The sequence below is a fragment of the Cebus imitator genome, unplaced genomic scaffold, assembly GCF_001604975.1.
Source record: "Cebus imitator isolate Cc_AM_T3 unplaced genomic scaffold, Cebus_imitator-1.0 Scaffold0, whole genome shotgun sequence".
Taxonomy (NCBI): Eukaryota; Metazoa; Chordata; class Mammalia; order Primates; family Cebidae; genus Cebus; species Cebus imitator.
In genome coordinates, this window is record NW_016107315.1 from 2,924,579 (window position 1) to 2,945,816 (window position 21,238).

Below are 21,238 nucleotides of genomic sequence, written 5' to 3' on the forward strand. Positions count from 1 at the left end.
ATGTGGAGAAACAGGAACACTTTTACACTGTTGGTGGGAGTGTAAATTAGTTCAACCATTGTGGAACACAGTGTGGCGATTCCTAAAGGATCTAGAAATAGAAATTCCATTTGACCCAGCAATCCCATTATTGGGTATATATCCAAAGGATTATAAATCGTTCTACTATAAGGACACGTGCACACGAATGTTCATTGCAGCACTGTTTACAATAGCAAAGACCTGGAACCAACGCAAATGCCCATTGACGATAGACTGGATAGGGCAAATGTGGCACATATACACCATGGAATATTATGCAGCCATCAAAAACGATGAGTTTGTGGCCTTTGTAGGGACATGGATGAACGTGGAAACCATCATTCTCAGCAAACCGACAGAAGAGCAGAAGATCAAACGCCTCATGTTCTCACTCATAGGCGGGCGTTGAACAATGAGAACACATGGACACAGGGAGGGGAGCACTATACACTGGGGTCAGTTGGGGGGAAATAGGGGAGGGACGGTGGGGGGTGGGGAGCTGGGGAGAGATAGCAAGGGGAGAAATGCCAGAGGTAGGTGATGGGGAGGAAGGCAGCAAATCACACTGCCACGTGTGTACCTATGCAACAATTTTGCATGTTCTTCGCATGTACCCCAAAACCTAAAATGCAATAAAATAAATAAATGGGGAAAAAAAAGAACTAACAGTGTCATAGAGGAAAGAGGAAATAAAGAAGAAACATAATAAATGAGCGAATTACATATTGGAAGGTAATTTTTAAGAAACAGAGAAGGCTAACAGCATGAGGGTATGTGGGTTGCTCGTTTAAGGAGGGTGGCCTGGGTGGGCCCCATGGGGAAACCTGTCAGGCAGGAATTAGGCAATCCCAGATTAGCCTGCAGTCCCTAGGAGCAGGAGGGCCCTTCTTTGTGCTCATTCATGTGCGTAGAGCTGGAGACCCCTGCAGAGAGTGGCTGTCTTTTACTGCTAGAATAGGATGGGAGGTGGGGCACCAGTTATTCATACTTTAATAGAGCACTGCAGCTTTGACTTCCCCTGCTTCCATTCCTAACCTCAGGAGAGCAGTGAAATGGTGCTGTTATCTGAAAAGAGGTAGGAAGGTAAGGGAGGAAAACATCCTAAAAGAAGGAGTTGTGTGCTCTGGAGAGGCACTGGGGTCCTCGAATTGGCTCCTGAGTAAGCGAATGGAAGATGGAGCCAGCTTTAGGGTAGGAAATAGCTATTTATGTATTAGTCAAGGGACATATTTTAACCATCCTGGATTCAATTTTTCAATCGGGTTGATAATAATGACAATAATAATTAAAATAGCTGGTGTTTATTGAGTACTAACTATGTAACAGGTGTTGTGCACAGGTTTCACAGGTAACCTCTTAGTCTTTTCTTCAACTAGAATGTCATGGAAGCTGCACGAGAGCAGAGACATTTTGTTCACTGCTGTGTCAGAATCAATGACTGGCACCTAGATGGCACTCACTGCACGAATGAATGAGTGATTGCATTCTGGAGAAGGGGTTACAATGAGATGCTGAGGAGGTTTTAGGCCCTTCCTCTTCTTCAGAGTGTAGCAAACATAACACATACCTCTTTCTTGTTATTGTTGCTGCTATGTAAATACTACAGGCATTGTTAAGAGTGACAGTTTCTTCTCTTTATGTGTTTTCCACCTTCCCCTTCTCCTTGGTGGGTAGCAGGTTAGAGGAGGAAAAAAGTGGGGGGTGAGGGGAAAAGAAAACTTTATCTTGCCATTCATCCATGACTTCATTTAGTTCTTACAACAACCCGTTTTACAGAAGAGGAAACTGAGACTTAGAAAGGCTAAGTATTTGCCAAGATCTTGTGGCAAGTTAATGCCAAGGAGCCTCAGCAGAGCTGTGTTCTTACCAATTACACTAGTTGGGAGGGCAAAGAATGCACTATCATTATTTTGCAGTTTTTCTGTTGCTTGGCTTACTCCATCTCCAGGGGTAGGGCAATGTTTAGGGCAGGGTCCCTGCTGTCTAGGGGGATATTTAAAAGCATGCCAAATATTTTGACAATGAATTCAAAGCAAAAGATCGCGTTATTTTCTTTCTTGGAATTAGCAGTGAACTGGCTCGAGTTCATTATGACTAACAGTTGGCTCAGTGGTGAGGAATACTGGGCCATGAAGCTAATCTGGGCACAGGGTGTTTGTTATTGTTTGGCTGCTTACCTCCTTTGGGGTTGTCAAGGAATAGGGGTTTGTTGCTGCCTATTATGTATTCGGTGTTTGAAAGTTACTGAGTGAGGAGGGGCAGGAAGGATTAAAATTGCAGCAGAAGTTCTGCTTAATCTGACTGCAGTGATGGCTGGCAGCTACTGAAGAGAATAGTAATAAAAAAGATGACTACTAAAACATTTTAAATGTACATATAACTGAAGTTAATATGTAAACATAGAAATTCATATAAATATATATAAATATAAATTCTTTTGCCAGTTTTTCATGGATAGCTAAGATCTTTGCTTTGGTTCTAGATCAGCTGATAAGACTTCTGTATGGTCTTTCTGGAATAAATCATATCCATGGTGAATAATCAGAAAAAAAAAAGTAAAAAAGAAAAAGACATTAGCATGGATGTGGTGAAAAGGGAACGCTTATACACTGCTGGTAGTATTGTACAACTTCTATGGAAAACAGTATGGAGATTTCTTGAAGAACTAAAAGTAGATCTACCATTTGATCAAGTAATTCCACAACTGGGTATTTACCCAGAGGAAAAGAAGTCAATATACCAAAAACATACCTGCATATGTGAGTTTACTGCAGTACAATTCACAACTGTAAAGATATGGAACCAATCTAAGGGCCCATAACCCAATGAGTGGGTAAAGAAAAAGTGGTACATATACACCATGGACAACTACTCAGCTATAAAGAAATGAAAAAATTTCTTCTGTAGCAACTTGGATGGAGTTAAAGCCCTTACTGTAAGTGAAGTAACTCAGGAATGAGAAACCAAATCCTATATGTTCTTACTTATAAGTGGGACCTAAGCTATGGGTATGAAAAGGCATAAAAAGTGATATAATGAACTTTGGAGATTCAGAAAGGGGAGGGTGGGAGAGAGATGAGGAATAAAAATCTACATATTGGGTACAATATACACTACTTGGGTGATGGATGCACTAAAATCTGAGACTTCACCGTTATACAATTCATCCATGTAACCCCAAACAACCCCTACTCCAAAAGCTACTGAAATAAAAAAAATTAAAAGTGAGCAAAGAATCTGAACAGAATTTCTCAAAAGAAGACATCCAAATGGCCAACAGATAAATATAAAAATGTTCAAAATCACCAATCATCAGGCAAATGCAAATGAAAACCACAATGAGCTATCACCTTATCCCAGTCAGAAAAAGAAAAAAATAACATATGTTGGCTTGGATTCAGAGAAAAGGAAACTTATACATTATTGGTGGGGATGTAAACTAGTACAGCCACTATGGACAACAGTATGGAGATTTCTCAAAAAACTAAAAATAGAATTACCATTTGATCCAGCAATCTTACTACTGACTGTCTACCCGAAGAAAAAGATATCAATATAGGGATATCTGAACTCACATGTTTATTGCAGTACTATCCATAAAAGCGAAGATATGTAATCAGTCTAGGTGTTCAATGGATGAACAGGTGAGAAAAGAAAATGTGATACACCCCCCAACACACATACACCCACACACCCACAAAATACTATTCAGCCATTAAAAAGAATAAAATATTGTCATCTTTAGTAACATGGATAGAACCAGGTGTCATTGTTTTAAATGAAATTAAGCATGAAAAGACATTCTCACTAAAATGTGGGAACTAAAAAATGTGATCACATGGATGTAGAGAATGGATAAAACAGAAGCTGTTTTTAAGAGTGAGTAGCAGGGAGAAAGCTGATGAAGAGAACTGTGTTAAAGGATACAAACACATAGTGAGGAGGATAAAATTCAATGTTTGAAAGTTGAGTAGGTTCCCTATACTTAACAAAAATGTATTGTACTTGGGTGGTGGACACCCTACATACCCTGACTTGACCACTTATACATTATATATATGTAACAAAATTCCTTATATACCTCATACATTTGTACAAAATAAAACCTACATAATTTTAAAAAACAATTACTGTGTTTAACCTATGCTGTCTTCAGTGAAACCTAGTTAAATAATATTGTTTTAGCCTTACAATATTTAGCATAATTAATACATTTCATTTACACTTAGAATAACATTAATTTTCTGCTTTCCACTTGGTACTAATGTGCCTCCAAGATATGAGGGCATCTCATGAAGAAATTTTAAAAATGAAAATAGTTTAAAGTACACGAGAAAAAAGGAGCACAAAATACTTTGTTAAGCATTTCTCTAAGGAATAAAGAAAGGCTTCATTGTTCATCCTGAGTCTTGCTCTTTCCTCCCATAGCCTATTAAGTCACTAATGCACACTCTACCTACATTCTCTACCACAATCATATTACATGAAAGCACAACTTGAGAAATCATTCTGTATTATAGTCACTATATTTGTCAATTTTCACACGGTTGATAAAGACACCCCAAACTGGGCAATTTACAAAAGAAAGAGGTTAAATTAGACTCACAATTCCATGTGGCTGAGGAGGTCCCACAATCATGGTGGAAGGCAAGGAGAAGCAAGTCACGTTTTACATGTATGGTAGCGGGCAGAAAAAAGAGAGCTTGTGCAGAGACACTCCCGTTTTTAAAAACCATTAGATCTCAAGATACCCATTCACTATCATGAGAACAGCACTGAAAGACCCACCATCATGATTCAATCATCTCCCGCTGGGTCCCTCTCACAACACATGGGAATTATGGGAGCTACAAGAAGAGATTTGTGTGGGGACACAGAGCCAAACCATATCGTTCTACCCCTGGCTCCTCCCAAATCGCATGTCTTCACATTTCAAAACCAATCATGCCTTCCCAACAGTCCCCCAAAATCTCATTTCAGCATTAACTCAAAAGTCCACAGTCCAAAGTCTCTTCTGTCACAAGGCAAGTCCCTTATGCCAATGAGCCTATAAAATCACAAGCAAGTTAGTTAGATATAATGGAGGTACAGCCATTGGGTAAATACAGCCATTCCAAATGGGAAACATTGGCCAAAACAAAGGGGCTATAGGCCCCATGCAAGTCAGAAATCCAGCGAGACAGTCAAATCTTACAGTTACAAAATGATCTCCTTTAACTTCATGTCTCTCATCCAGGTCATTCTGATGTGAGAGGTAGGTTCCCATGGTCTTGGGCAGCTCCAACTCTGTGGCTTTGCAGGGTATAGCCCCTCTCTCAGGTACTTTCACAGGCTGGCATTGAGCGTCTGCGGCTTTTCCAGGTGCAGGGTACAAGCTGTCTGTGGATCTACCATTCTGGGGTCTGGAGGATGGTTGCCCCCTCCTCACAGCTCCACTAGGTGGTGCCCCAGTAGGGACTCTGTGTGGGGGCCTTCAATCCCACATTTCCCTTCTGCACTGCCCTAGCAGAGTTCTCCATTACAGCCCTGCTCCTGAAGCAAATTTCTGCCTGGACATCCAGGCATTTCTGTACATCTCTGAAATCTAGGTGGAGGTTCCCAAACCCAATTCTTGACTTCTGTGCACTGGCAGGCTCAACATCATGTGGAAGCTGGCAAGGTTTGAGGATTGCATCCTTTGAAGCCACGGCCCAAGCTCTACATTCAGCCACAGCTGAAGCAGCTGAGACGCAGGGCACCAAGTCCCTAGGCTGCAACACAGTACGGGACCCTGGACCTGGCCCACAAAACCACTTTTTCCTCCTAGCCCTCTGGGCCTGTGATGGGAGGGGCTACTGTGAAGACCTCTGACATGCCCTGGAGACATTTCCCCATTGTTTTGGGTATTAACTTTAAGCTCCTTATTACTTATGCAAGTTTATGCAGCCAGCTTGAATTTCTGTTTAGAGAATGAAATTTTCTTTTCTTTCACATTGTTAGGCTGCAAATTTCCAAACTTGTGTGCTTGCTTCCCTTATAAAACAGAATGCCTTTAACAGCACACAAGCCACTTCTTAAATTCTTTGCTGCTTAGAAATTTCTTCCACCAGATAGCCTAAATCATCTCTCTCATGTTCAAAGTTCCACAAATCTCCAGGACAGGGGCAAAGTGCTGCCAGTCTCTTTTCTAAAACATAACAAGAGTCATCTTTGCTCCAGTTCCCAACAAGTTTCTCATTTCCATCTGAGACCACCTCAGCCTGGACCTCATTGTCCACATTGCTATCAGCATTTTAAGCAAAGCCATTCAACAAGTCTACAGGAAATTTCAAACTTTCCCACATTTTCCTGTCTCCTTCTGAGCCCCCTAAACTGTGCTTCTGCCTGTTACCCAGCTCCAAAGTTGCTACTACATTTTTGGGTATCTTCTCAGCAGCACTCCACTCTACTGGTACCAATTTGCTGTATTAGTCCATTGTCACACTGCCGATAAAGACATACCCCAAACTAGGTAATTTACAAAAGAAAGACGTTTAATTGGATTCACAGTTTCACATGGCTGGGGAGGCCTCACAATCATGGTGGAAGGCAAGAAGGAATAAATCACACCTTATATCAGGAGAGAGAACCATTCTCAGGAAAGTGTACCTTAAATTCGATGATTAAGTGACCCTTTTCATACGGTCTACAATAAATTGGCACGCCGTCATTTAATACACACTTGATATCTTCATTCTTGACAATCTGACCTAGATGAGAGTGATGACTATGGTTCGGTTGTCAAGAGTAGATATTGGCTTTTGGAAGCCACACAATGCTTCAACCAATTGTATGTCCATACATGTAAAAAGGTCTTCTCCTCGTCGAGTTAAAAACAGCATGGTCCTTCTGATCTAACACAATGATAATATCTCTTGGGTCCAGTCCTGGTTCTTGGTTTCCTTCACCATGAAATGTTATCTTCTGGCCATCTTTCATGCCGTTGTCAATATGAACTTCTAGAATCTTGCTCTCTTGAACTATCTTTCTTCCATTGCTGCTTTTACATCTATCTTTAGGACTGATCTGCTCCCCATGGCCATGGCACTCCATGTATACAGACTGGATTTGCTGAACCATTCTAGGTCCTATCTGATGAATTCTTACTTGCATTCCAGTACCTCAGCAATTGGAACAGCACTCTACTGCTCCTTTCTTACCTCCTCTACCTTTACATTTGTCACAAATCAAATTCTTTTGCAGAGCCAGTTTTGTTGTTGCACCATCACCATAAGTCTTCTAGGGTTACTGAGAACTGATGTACAACATTTTTACCTCTCCTTTCTCTCTGCATCCTTCCTTCTCTCCTCCAAAACACATATCAAAGATGTCCATGGGGAAATCCAAACCACCACCTGCTTCACCCTCTTTAATTGCCTTTTCTCCTCCTTTGCCATACAATTTCCCTTTCTTGGCATGACAGAGAACTTCATAAGCTTGAGACATCTATTTAAACTTCTCTCCTTCATTTGAATTCTTATCAGGGTGGTACTTCAAGTCCAGTTTCCTATAAGCCTTTTTCAATTCTTTCTGATTAGCACTGGTTTGACCCCCAAAACATCGTAGTAAGTGGTTTATTTCACCATCTTCTACTGCCAGTGAGTAGGCTGAGGTGGATGTGTGACTGAATGGGAAGAAGTGCGGAGCTGTGTGCAGCTTGGGCAGCTACCGCTCCTCTACCTCTCACCAAGTATTCTGGAAGTTCCAATACCTTTTTTTTTTTCTTTCAGTTTGGCTTCAATGTTCCTTTGATATACTCCTATCACTGTGGATCTTCTAAAATTTAAAAAAACCTTTGAGCACATCTTTGCTTTCTAGCACGCCTTTGCTTTCTAGCACTTTCTGCTCTAGTTTGTGTATTATCTACTCCAGTCCTAGACTCAGTCATTTCTCTAAAGAGGCCTGGTTGGTTTTTTTTTCTTGAGGTGGACTTTTGCTCTTGTTGCCCAGGCTAGAGTGCAACGGCACAATCTCAGCTCACTGCAACCTCCACCTCCCAGGTTCAAGTGATTCTCCTGCCTCAGCTTCCTGGGTACCTGAAATTACAGGCACCTGCCACCATACCCAGCTAATTTTTTTGGTCATTTTAGTAGAGACGGGGTTTCACCATGTTGGCCAGGCTGGTCTCGAACTCCTGACCTCAGGTGATCTGCCCACCTTGGCCTCCCAAAGTGCTGGGATTATAGGCATGAGCCATCATGCCTGGCCTGTATTCTTTTTGGAAATATTAGAAACCAAGGTCTAGGCTCTAGGTATGGTCATTGCAGTTGGGATGTTGTTTCCTCTAGGCCCTCTCAGCTGACAAAGTGAGGAAATATTTTTGTGTTTACTAATGTATGTATGTAAACATATTTAAAATCTTTTAATATGTAACTGCATGTACCTATATTAAGCTAAACATGAGTTTATACAATGTCTTCAACTCTACCCCATTGCTGTGTGAAGCATTCCAATCCATAACCCTTGCTTATCTATAATCTCCTATTCTAAGAATGAGTAGGAATCTGGCATAAACTGCTCCTTCATGTTTATTCCTGTTAAACTTTATTTTTACTTCTATTTTATCATTTATTTATCTTGTACTATATTTCTGTTAGGTTTTCCCAATGAGACTGTTAACTCCTTGAAGGTATGGACGATGTGTTTAATTACAGATTGTTAGAAGTAAAGGAATTTTAGAAATCTAAAGAAGAAAAGGATACAGCCCAATTAGACCCTGTAGGGATCTAAGTCTCAGCTCCCTTATGTAGAGCCCAAAGTCCCTCCTAATATTCTTCTTCCTCTCACTTTTTCCACCTGCCCCCACCCCACAACCATTTCAAGATAGCTCTTGTTCTCACTCTTGATGAGAATACTAAAAATGTCAGTGGTATCTCACCATTCCTTCATACTTTAACACACCCAGAAACAAAAGAATGGGTTAGTATACACTTAATTTCTACAATGCTAGATACATGCAATCAACCATAAGTAAATGAAAATGTTTGTACTTCCACAAAGCAGATTTAATGTCCTCAAGTGTTTAATTTCATATCGGAGAACAATGCTTAATCAATGTATAATCAATACTAAAAGGTAGAAATGAACTACTTTAATTAATTTTATTTCAAGTATACAAAAGCCCACACAGGAAGTGGCAGATGGAGAAAGTCTGGAAATTAGGGTTTATGCCTTGAAGGAGATAGCCAGACTTTAAGTTAGCCAGATGTCAGTGAGGAACCCAGGTGCAAACATTTGTCTGTAAGTTAGGATTAGCATAACAACTGTACTCAGAAAGGAAATAGCAATGGGCTGTTCGCTGATCAAGTTCTCATGGAAGGTACACTACCAATTAGGCAGAATTTAAAAGGATGGCTCACAGAGCTGGAGAAACAATTCTGCTTCTGTCTATAAAAGCACATATTATCACAATCTTCACTATGGCTTAACATCCAGGGCAATAAAGATCAAAACCTCTCATTCCATCATTTGGAGGAGTCTCCATTTCTCAGTTGATTTAAAAGCCAAATACAATAATCAATAAGAAAAACTTTAAGATGAAAAATGGTTTCAAAGAATACTCCTTCCTCTAAGTACCTCTTTCTCTATTAGCAAGAAAAGAGGCAGGTGGAGGGAGGCAAGGAAAGACCAGTGGCTTCTTGTGGGAAATCTGACTACGGCAGGAGGTCCTCTCTGGAGGGCAAGGAATAAATACACTAAATAGTACCTCCAGGATGGAAACCCCCAGGAGATAAGTCTAATACCTTAGAGTAATGTGGCAAAAACTACAATCACTTTGCACCAACCTAACAGCAGCACCAACCTAATGGTGCCTTCCTAATCAACCAGGTACCAACACAAGGGCTTTACCCATATTGACTTATTCGATCTTCACTGCAACCCAACAAGGTAAATATTGTTAAAGATAAGAAAACTGAGGGAAAGAGAGATTAAAACGCTTGCCCAAGGTCATACAACCTATATATGTTGGAGCCAAGATTCAAACATAGGCAGTTTAGCTCTGGAATCTGTACCTTTAAAACTATGCTAGTAGCTATACTGGGAAGGCACTTAGTATGTCTCTGTGACTACTAAGTAAAAGCAAATACACCCTTATCCCAGAGCAGGGAGTTAAAAAACCAGACTTTGCTTTTCATACTCTTTCTACAAAATTATTATTTTTTAACAAAGTGAATGGATATAAAAGACAATTTATAAAATGTATAAGAAGTGTGTCCTCAGACCAGCAGAACTGGCATCCACAGTGAACTTGTTGGAAATGGAAATTCTTGTGCTCCATCCCAACCTACTATATTAGATACCCTATGGGGTGCCATCTAGCACTGTTTTAAAAAGCCCTCCACTGGTAAAATACTGGTGTCATGAATACCTACCTGTATACTCACTGCTCCTGTTAGAATATGAACATTCTATGACCTCTGAAGTTCCTCCTCAATCCTGCACCCTTCCCCTCTCAGGAACTCCTCAGAGGTAATCACTATCCTGAATTTTGTAGTTATCATTTGTTTTCCTTCACAACTTTCCCATGTTTTGAATCTACAAGAAATATACTGTTTATATGTTATTCAATGGTCTATTACGCTTTTCTGAATAAGGTTCTTCAAGCAGTTAATAGGAAATACATTAAAAATTACCTTTTTATAAAAATTTAAATTATTTCTTATTTTACAACTTATACATGTTTAATACAGTCAATTAAAATAAAGACAAACAGCCTGTATGTGTATAAACATGTAATTATAGCAATTTAGCAGAAACATTTATTTTTCCTCCTCCTTCCAGGTGGAAGGGCTTCTGTGAGTAACACTGAGGGCTTCTCTGCCCATTCACTCACCTTACTGGGAGAAGTAGTAACTTCTCTGGTCAGTGCATCTGGAAGGACCTGTGTATGAACATCTCAGTTCTGCCTCTTCCCGACTTTGGGCTGACCTGCTTGCAGAGAGCACACAATCTCTCTACCACAAGGCTCCACATTGACAGTGATTTTAAAGATCTAATTAAAGGTTCACGTTAATCACAAGTTGTAATGATTTTAATGGTGGCCCCCACAAAGACTTATCCTTATTTTAATTCCCAGAACCTGTGAATGTTACCTTATTTGGAAAAAGGGTCTTTGCAGATGTAATTAAATTAAGGATTTTGAGATAAGGAGATTATCCTGGATTATCTAGGTGGGCCCTAAATCCAATGACAAATATCCTTACAGGAGAAAGGCAGAGGGAGATTTAAGACAAAAGAGAAGACAATAATGTGAAGCAGAAGCAGACAGGAGTAATATGGTTGTCAAGGTATGCTGACAGCCACCAGATGTTGGAAGGGGTAAATAATACATTCTCCTCTACAACCTCCAGTGCGAGTACAGTTGTGCTGACATCTTGATTTCAGACTTCTGGCTTCCAAACTGTGAGAATAAATTTCTGTTGTTTTAAGCCACTGAATTTATGATAATTTGCTACAGTAGCCACAGGAAACTAACATACAAGTCCACATGGGTCACAAATCTAAACCATGATCTCAAATTTAAGTTTTGCTGCTAACAAACATGGCAGTTGTTTTTTTGTTTCTTTTTTTTTTGGAGACAGGGTCTCCAGCTTTGGCCCATGCTGGAGCTCGGTGGCGAGATTTCGGCTCACCACAACCTCCGCCTCCTGGGTTCAAGCAATTCTCCCCCCTCAACCTCCCAAGTAGCTGGGATTACAGGTGCCGGCCACCATCCCTGGCTAATATTTGTTATTTTTAGTAGAGATGGGGTTTTGCCATGTTGGCAAGGCTGTTCTTCAACTCCTGACCTGAAATGATCTGCCCACCTCAGCCTCCCAAAGTGCTGGGATTACAGGTGTGAGCCACTGTGCCCAGCCAGCACTTTTTTTTTTTTTTTTTGAGACAAGGTCTCTCTCTGTTGCCCAGGCTCACTGCAGCCTTGAACTCCCACACTCAAGCAATCATCTGACCTCAGTCTCCAAAAGAGCTAGTACTACAGGCATGCACCACCACCCTCAGCTAACTTTATTTTTTGTAGAGATAGGGATCTCACTATGTTGCCTGGGCTGGTCTTGAACTCCTGGACTCAAGTAATCTTCCTGCCCCCTTGGCCTCCCAAAGTACTAGTATCACAGGCAAAGGTGGGACTTTTATCCACATTACTTACAGGTACACACACGATATATTTATGCTGTTCTACACTGTATTCTATTTTTATCTATACCTGCTTTACATCTACATTTTGATTTGTTTTGCTCTCAGCTAGGGAGATCTATGATATCCATTAGGCCCCCTAATGGCAATGAATAACATTCTTAGTTTACTAACTCGTAATTGTTAAATATTTGAGAATAAGGGCAAATGCAAATGGCAATGAGTAACATTCTTAGTTTACTAACTTGAAATTGTTAAATAATTGAGAATGAAGGTTGACCTTTGTCAAGTACTTTTTTGGTATCAGGATGACTATGGTATTCCACCTTTTGATGATTGGTATGATGTATTATATAATAATTGCACTGGGATCAGAGAGTAAGGCTTGTGCATTTTCTGCCTTATGAAAATGATAGAAGTTTTTTCTATGAACAATTTTTGTAAATGTTTTACAAGCAATGGAAAAGGTACGTTCTGTTTGTTGGACAAAAAAAATGTGTTTACAGCTGGGAGGGCAATATGGCCTAGAGAGATGGAATACTCTAGTTATACCTGTTGTCCTGACATCAATACCACTCTGTTTGACTATCACAGTGTTCTGGTTTATACTAAGTTATGCTCACCCTATTTAAAGGTAAGAGAGTAAGTGGTTAAAAGCATGGTCTCTTAACCAGGCTGCTTAGGCACATTCTTCACCACTCTGTTCCTTTTTTCCTCATCTGTAAAAGAGAGACAGTAACAGCCCATGGTGAGTACTCAATGATGTCCTTATTATCTGTTACATCAGCTTTATCCAAATTCTCTCTGTACTTATTTCTGTGTTCATATCTGTTAAGAAGCAAGTGAAAATATCTTTTTACTATACTTTTGTCTTTGCTTTTTATTTCTAATAAATTGACTATAACTCTGACTCAACATTATTATATGCTTTCAGGTCATGACAATTAGATCTTCACTATAAATGCCACCATGGACTGTTATAAAATGACTCTTCTATCCCTGTGAAGAAAAAAATGGGCTTTCTGGAACATCAAAGAGCCAGAGGCACAGATGCCTCTAAGGTACCCTGTCTCTGGCTCTGCTTTTTCCTCCTGGCTAAGAAGGTGGGTATGTTAAGGCTGAATTTGGTCAGTGTTCCTTTAAACAGAAGTGTATGGACTGTCAGAAAAATTTCTCCAGAGTGGGGATGTGAACTCTTAGTTAATTTAATCGGTAGCAAAGAGCAACGCTCTACTTTGCAGAGATCAGGCAATCATGGGCTGGTCCTGCTAGGGATTCTGGGGCTGAAGGAGTGGTGATGTCACATGCCATGTTTGTGTGGGCCCTGAAAGGCCATTTTGCTTCCCATGTGTTCTTGGGTGATAAAATAAGAAACAACGTAATGTTTTAGTGGGTGTATGTTCTCTTTCCATCAAACCCTGATACTCCTGACATGACACACCCATTTCATAACTTTTACCTTATGCTTTGTTTTTATCATTAATATTGTGAAATTTGTTTTCATTCTGTTTGTATTTGATCATACTTAGCCTGTTTACTTTTAATCTTTGTGAATATCTTATTAATATCATATAGATGGATTTTGTTTTTTGACTATTTTGAGACTTTTTTTTTTTGAGATGGAGTCTCACTCTGTTGCTCAGGCTAAAGTACAGTGGCATGATCCTGGCTCACTGCAACCTCTGCCTCCCAGGTTCAAGTGATTCTCCTGCTTCAGCCTCCTAAATAGCTGGGACTATAGGTGTGCACCACCACGCTGAACTAATTTTTCTATTTTTAGTAGAGACAGGGTTTCACCATGTTGGCCAGGCTGGTCTGGAACTCCTGACCTCAGGTGACCCACCCACCTTGGACTCCCAAAGTGCTGGGATTACAGGCATGAGCCAAAGTGTCCAGCTGAGAATTTTTATCTTACATTTTTTCATCTCATTTATATTTATTGTTGTGACTGATATAAATAGACTTTCTCCTATGCTTTGCTCTTGGACTTCTGATTTTTAAATGCTGTTTTACAGCAGCTTTTGAACTATAAGGTTTGTGTTCTTACCTGTACCTTTGTGGAGAATAATTATAATCCTGCATTTATTTCTATTGGAGTGACCTTTAGATTAGGAATGCCCAAATTTTCCCTACAGTTTGCCTCTAGAACAAACAAAAAAAGAATGTCTGAAGTTTACCAAATAGAAATATTAATGCCATTTTTGATCTAATTTATGCCTATAATATTATTCGTTAATAAGAAGTATGACAGCTCAACAGCAATAAAAATGAAATGCTGATCATAAAGAAGAATAACACTTTAAAAACAACATGTTCTATAAAGCCTGTGCTATGGTATCTATCCCCAGCATTTTTGGTTATTGTTGCTTTATTTTGAATCATCACAGATTAAACAAAAAATTAATTTGGAAATAAAAATACATTTACTAGCATTATCTTGTTCTTCCAAGAAATGTTATCAACTTGCTGGGTCACCTACTTAACCACGGTATGCCCATATCCTCCTTTGTAAGATGATAAAACCTGACTCAGTACACAGGGTTAGTATGAGGTTTCAATGTGATTATATATCCAGAAGGGCCCTGAAAGTACACAGGGTAGCAAACAAATGTATACTGGCATTATTATTAAAACAGGTGATATTTTATGTGACCCCTATGGAGTAATTAAATATTATTGATGGAATTACATAGGATTTATAGTTTAAATGTAAAAATGGAACTTACCAATGACCAAGAGTCACTAGGAAAGAAAGACAAAAAAACAAAACAACAACAAAAAAAACCATTTCAGATGGCATGCAGCATGCCCATTATTTGAGTATACCTCATTTTCTGAACCAACAGTTATATATATATTTTTAATCTCTTTATTATTTGATTCACTAGTTCATAGGGGATCTCTTTTTTGTCTCTCTTATATTGCCTTATTCTTTTAAGTCAGCTAACAATTAACAAAAGCTAACAAAGTTGAAGGTAGAACACCTTATTAAGACTATGTTTGTCTACTCTTTCAGCAACCTTTCTTTCATGTTATTCTTTCTAGAGGAGGAGCGGAAGAAAGAAAGAAGGGAAGATGATGCAGATTTGTTTTCCAATCCTATGGCAGAAAATACTTGGGACCTAAGGTGAAACACTGGGATCTGTGTTAAAGACTTCTACTATTAATTTTTCACTCTGGTATAAACAAGAGTCATCCTGAACTGACTTTTCTTTACTCTGGCCCATTATTTAATGAGTTACATTTTGCAGCAGAAATAATATGCAAACAAATCCAATTGTGTACTGAGGCTACAGAAAGTGGGAACTGGAAGTCAAAGTAGAGCTGTTCTATGGGCACAGACCTATTAGAGTCTTCTTTGTATGACTTAGCAGATATTTGTTGCACATGTTCAAACAATGCATGTCTGAACACTGTTTGATAATGGATACAGCAGGCAATGGTCCTAGAAAGATGACGATCCATGGAAACTGGGAAGGCCTAGACAAGGAGAGAGAAATTTGAGCACCTCCTTACCTGACTTATAGGTAGGAAGCAGAATTTTCATTTAAAGTTATTATGTAGAATGACTAGAACCTTATTTTCTCTGAGCCAAAATGAGGATGGCCCCCACTCCATCTATGCCCCCAGAAGCATATCTATAGATCTTGATCTGACTGCAAATCTTAAAGTAGCCTGCAAATCCAATTCTAGCCCCTCCCACATGCAATGCAGAAGTCCTGCCCATCCAGGGACCTGCTGGGAGAGATACCTGTCTATACCTCTGGAGGCAGACCTGCAGACCTCAGTCTGACTGAAGCTTTTAAAGAGGCCTTGTAACCTGGCTCCAGATTTTCCAAGCCACAGTCCAGGAACAGTTCTGCCCACTCAGGGAGGCACTGAGAAACATGCCCATCAGTGTCTCTGGAGGCAGACCTGCAGACCCTTGTCTGACTGTGGATCTTGAAGTGGCCTTATAACCTAGATTCAGTCCCTCCCAGCCACAGTCTGCAAGTGATCTTGTACTCCCAGTAACTCAAGAGAGAGACATCTGTCTATAGGCAGGACAACTAATCTTAATCTGACTTTGGATCTTAAAGTGGCCTGGTAACCTGCCTCTAGCCCCTCTCAGCCATGGTCTAGGAGCAGTCCTGCCTACCCAGGGACCCAAGGGAGACACAACTATCCATGCCACTGGAGGCACGCCTGAAGACCTTGGTCCCTTAAGCAGCTCTGTGTCTCATTTCAAGCATGACTTAGCTGAGATCTGGGGCTAGTCTTGCCTGTCCAGGAACCCATCCAGTGACCTGGCAGGAACATCCTCAGGTAATCAATGGGGGCCACACCAGTCTGTACAACTGGTAACAGGCATGCCACTTGGGCAAACAATTGGGGCCCCTTGTCTCAGCTCTACTGACCAAGGTCCTGAAGGCGGTCCAGTCCACTCATGGACCTGACAGGATCCACACTCACCTGAACTCCTGTAAAGTGGCCCACCAACTTCAGACTCCACTGTGAAACCAACAAAAGTCATGCAACCTGATTTCATCCTTGCCCAAATGTGATATGAGAAGCATTCCCATCCGCCTGGGGTCATAAGAGAAAGTCCTTACCTGAGAAAACCAGTCTTGCTCTTTCATAGGCACTGACATCAACACAAAGCAACCTGGATCATGAAGAATCATGCAAATATGACAACACCAAAAACCACCAATAAAGCTCCAATAAATGACCCCAAAGAAGTAGAGATCTATGAATTTCTTAATGAAGAGTTCAAAAATAATCATCTTTAAAGAAGTTTAACGAGATGTAAGAGAACAGATAGATAACTAAATGAAATCAGGAAAATAAGGCATTAACAAAATGAGAAGTGATGGATTGATTTAGATAGAGTCTTGCTCTGTGGCCCAGGCTGGATTGCAGTGGCATGATCTCAGCTCACTGCAACCTTCACCTTCCAGGTTCAAGTGATTCTCATTCCTCAGCCTCCCAAACAGCTGGAATTATAGGTGTGCACCACCACACCTGGCTAATTTTTTTTTTTTTTTTTTTTTTAGTAGAGACAGGGTTTTGCCATGTTGGCCAGGATGGTCTTGAACTCCTGATGTCATGTGATCTGCCCCCCTCGGCCTCCCAAAGTGCTGGGATTACAGGTGTGAGCCACCATGCCCAGCCAAGAAGTTTAATAAAGAAATAGAAACCATAAAAAGAACTAAAAAGATATCCTGGAACTGACAAATACAATGAAAGAACTGAAAAGTTCAACAGAAAGCTTCAACAGCAGATGCAATCATACAGAATAAAGAATTAGTGAACTCAAAGACAGGTCACTTGAAATTAGCCAGTTAGGGACAAAAAAAGAGAAAAGAGTGAAGTCAGTATATGGGACCTTTGGGACACCATCAAGAGAACAAATATAAGCATTATAGTAGTCCCAGAAGGAGAAAAGAAAGGGGGACAGAAAATGTAAAGAACTATTGGCTGAAAATGTTCTAAATCATGTGAGAGATAAGGACATCCACATTCATGAAGCTCAAAGGATCCCAAGAAAGATCAACCAAAGAATATCATCTTGTCAAAATGCTGAAAGTTAAAGACAAAGAGAATTTTGAAAGCAGTTAAAGATAAGCAACTCGTCCCATACAAGGACCTATTAGAATATCAGAAGATTTCTCAGCAAAAATCTTGCAAACTAGTAAGAGGTGATATGATATACTCAGTGCTTAAAAAAATACCAAGAATACTTGGCCCAGTAAAGCTACACTTCAGAAAGGAAACAAAGATAAAGATATTCCTGACAAACAAAAGCTGAAGAGGCTCATCACCACTAGACCTGCCTTTTCAGAAATATTAAAGGGAGTTTTTAGAGCTGAAACATGAGAACACTAATTAGTAACATGAAAATATATAAAAGTATAAAACTCAGATGGGCATGGTGGCTTGTGGCTTATGCCTGTAATCCTAGCCCTTTGGGAGGATGAGACAGGCAGGTCACTTGAGCCCAGGAGTTTGAGACCAGTCTGAGAAACATGGCATGATCCTGCTCTTCCAAAAAAACATAACAATTAGGTGAGTGTGGTGGTATGTGCCTGTAGTCCCAGTAACTCAGTAGGCTGAGATGGGTGGATCACTTGAGCCCAGGAGGTTGAGGCTGAAGTGAGCCAAGATTGTGCCACTGTGCTCCAGCCTGCGTAACAGAGTCAGACTCTGTCTGTGACACTGTGCTCCAGCCTGCGTAACAGAGTCAGACTCTGTCTAAAAAGAAAAAAGAAAGAAGGAAAGTATAAACTCACTGGTAAGTGTTAAGTATACAGTCAAATTCAGAATGTTCAAATATCATAATAATACAAATCACTTATAACACTAATATAATAGGTTAAGAGACAAGAATGTTACGAATACTTATGGCTGATAAATTCCTGGACACTTGTACTCTACCAAGACTAAACCAGAAGGAAGTTGAAACGCTGAATAGACCAACAAGGGCTAAAGCAGAGGCAGCAATCAATAGCCCACCAACCAAAAAAAGTTCAGGTTCAGACAGGTTCACAGCCGAATTCTACCAGACGTACAAAGAGGAGATGGTTCCATTCCTTCTAAAACTGTATCAAACAATACAAAAGGAGGGAATCCTCTCTAACTCATTTTATGAGACCAACATCATCCTGATACCAAAACCAGGCAGAGACTCAACTAAAAAAGAAAATATCAGGCCAATAGCCATGATGAACATAGGTGCAAAAATCTTCAATAAAATATCGGCAAACCAATTGCAACAGCATATCAAAAAGCTTATCCATCATGATCAAGTAGCCTTCATCCTGGGGATGCAAGGCTGGTTCAACATATGAAAATCTGTAAATGTAATCCATCACATAAATGGAACCAAAGACAAAAACCACATGATTATCTCAATAGATGCAGAGAAGGTCTTTGACAAAATTCAACAACTCTTCATGCTAAAAACTCTCAATAAACTAGGTATTGATGGAATTTATCATAAAATGATAAAAGCTATATATGACAAACCTACAGCCAATATCATACTGGGCAAAATCTGGAAGAATTCCCTTTGAAATCAGGCACTAGACAAGGATGCCCTCTCTCACCACTCCTATTCAACATAGTATTGGAAGTTCTAGCCAGAGCAACGAGGCAAGAAAAAGAAATAAAGAGTATTCAAATAGGAAAGGAGGAAGTCAAACTGTCTCCATTTGTAGACAACATGACTGTATATCTAGAAAACCCCATCGTCTCAGCCCAAAATTTTCTCAAACTGATAAGCAACTTCAGCAAAGTCTCATGATACAAAAAAAAAGTGCAGAAATGACAAGCATTCCTATATACCAAAACAGACAAACAGAGAGACAAATCAAGAGCGAGCTCCCATTCACAATTGCTACAAAGAGAATAAAATACCTAGGAATACAACTAACAAAGGATATAAAAGACCTCTTCAAGGAAAACTACAAACCACTGCTCAATGAAACAAGAGAGGACACAAACAGATGGAAAAAAATTCCATGCTCAAGTATAGGAAGAATTAATATCATGAAAATGGCCATACCACCCAAAGTAATCTATAGATTCAATGCTATCCCCATCAAGCTTCCTATGACCTTCTTCACACAACTAGAAAAAACCACTTTAAACTTCACATGGAATTGCAAGAGAGCCCGCATAGCCAAGGCAATCCTAAGCTAAAAGAACAAAGCTGGAGGCATCACACTGCCAGACTTCAAACTATACTACAAGGCTACAGTAATCAAAGCAGCATGGTACTGGTACCGAAACAGAGACATAGACCAATGGAACAGAACAGAGACCCCAGAAGAAACACCACACATCTACAACCATCTGATCTTTGATAAACCTGAAAAAAAACAAGCAATGGGGAAAGGATTCCCTGTTTAATAAGCGGTGTTGGGAAAATTGGCTAGCAATGTGCAGAAACCAGAAACTGGACCCCTTCCTGTCACCTTACACTAAAATTCACTCCAGATGGATTAAAGATTTAAACATAACACCTAACACCATAAAAACACCAGAAGAAAATGTAGGCAAAACCATCCAGGACATAGGCATAGGCAAGGACTTCATGACTAAAACATTGAAAGCAATGGCAACAAAAGCCAAGAAAGACAAATGGGATCTAATTAAAATCCAGAGCTTCTGTACAGCAAAAGAAATCATCATTAGAATGAACTGGCAACCAACAGAATGGTAAAAAATTTTTGCAGTCTACCCATCTGACAAAGGGATAATATCCAGAATCTACAAAGAACTAAAACAGATATAAAAGAAAAAAACCAACAACCCCATTCAAAAGCGGGCAAAGGACGTGAACAGACACTTTACAAAAGAAGACATATATGAGGCCAACAAACATATGAAAAAATGCTCATCACTGGTCATTAGAGAAATGCAAATCAAAACTACATTGAGATACCATCTCACACCAGTTAGAATGGCGATCATTAAAAAATCTGGAGACAACAGATGCTGGAGAGGATGTGGAGAAATGGGAACATTTTTACGCTGTTGGTGGGAGTGTAAATTAGTTCAACCATTGTGGAAGACAGTGTGGTGATTCCTCAAGGACCTAGAAATAGAAATGCCATTTGACCCAGCAATCCCATTACTGGGTATATACCCAAAGAACTATAAATCGTTCTACTATAAAGACACTTGTACATGTATGTTCATTGCAGCCCTATGTACAATAGCAAAGACTTGGAACCAACCCCAATGCCCATCAATGATAGACTGGACAAAGAAAATGTGGTATATATACATCATGGAATACTAAGCAGCCATAAAAAAAGATGATTTCCTGTCCTTTGTAGGGACTTGGAAGCCATCATTCTCAGCAAACTGACACAAGAACAGAAAACCAAACACCACATGCTGTTATTCACAGGTGGATGTTGAACAATGAGAACACATGGACTCAGGGAGAGGAGCATTACACACTGGGGAAAGTTGTGGAGGGGTGGTGGGGGACAGTGGGAGGTGGGGAGGTTGGGAAGGGTTGCGGGGAGAGCATGGGGAGAAATGCTGGATATAGTATACACCTAAAGTGAAA

The 21,238-nt window shown here is 40.0% G+C and overlaps 1 protein-coding gene and 1 pseudogene across 7 annotated transcripts in view; both read right to left on the reverse strand.

The window, feature by feature from the left end:
* Positions 1-21,238, reverse strand: part of DOCK3 (dedicator of cytokinesis 3) — a 682,827-nt gene that overhangs the window by 176,518 nt on the left and 485,071 nt on the right. The gene's annotated exons all lie outside the window — the stretch shown is intronic.
* LOC108281749 lies at positions 6,616-7,625 on the reverse strand (annotated as a pseudogene).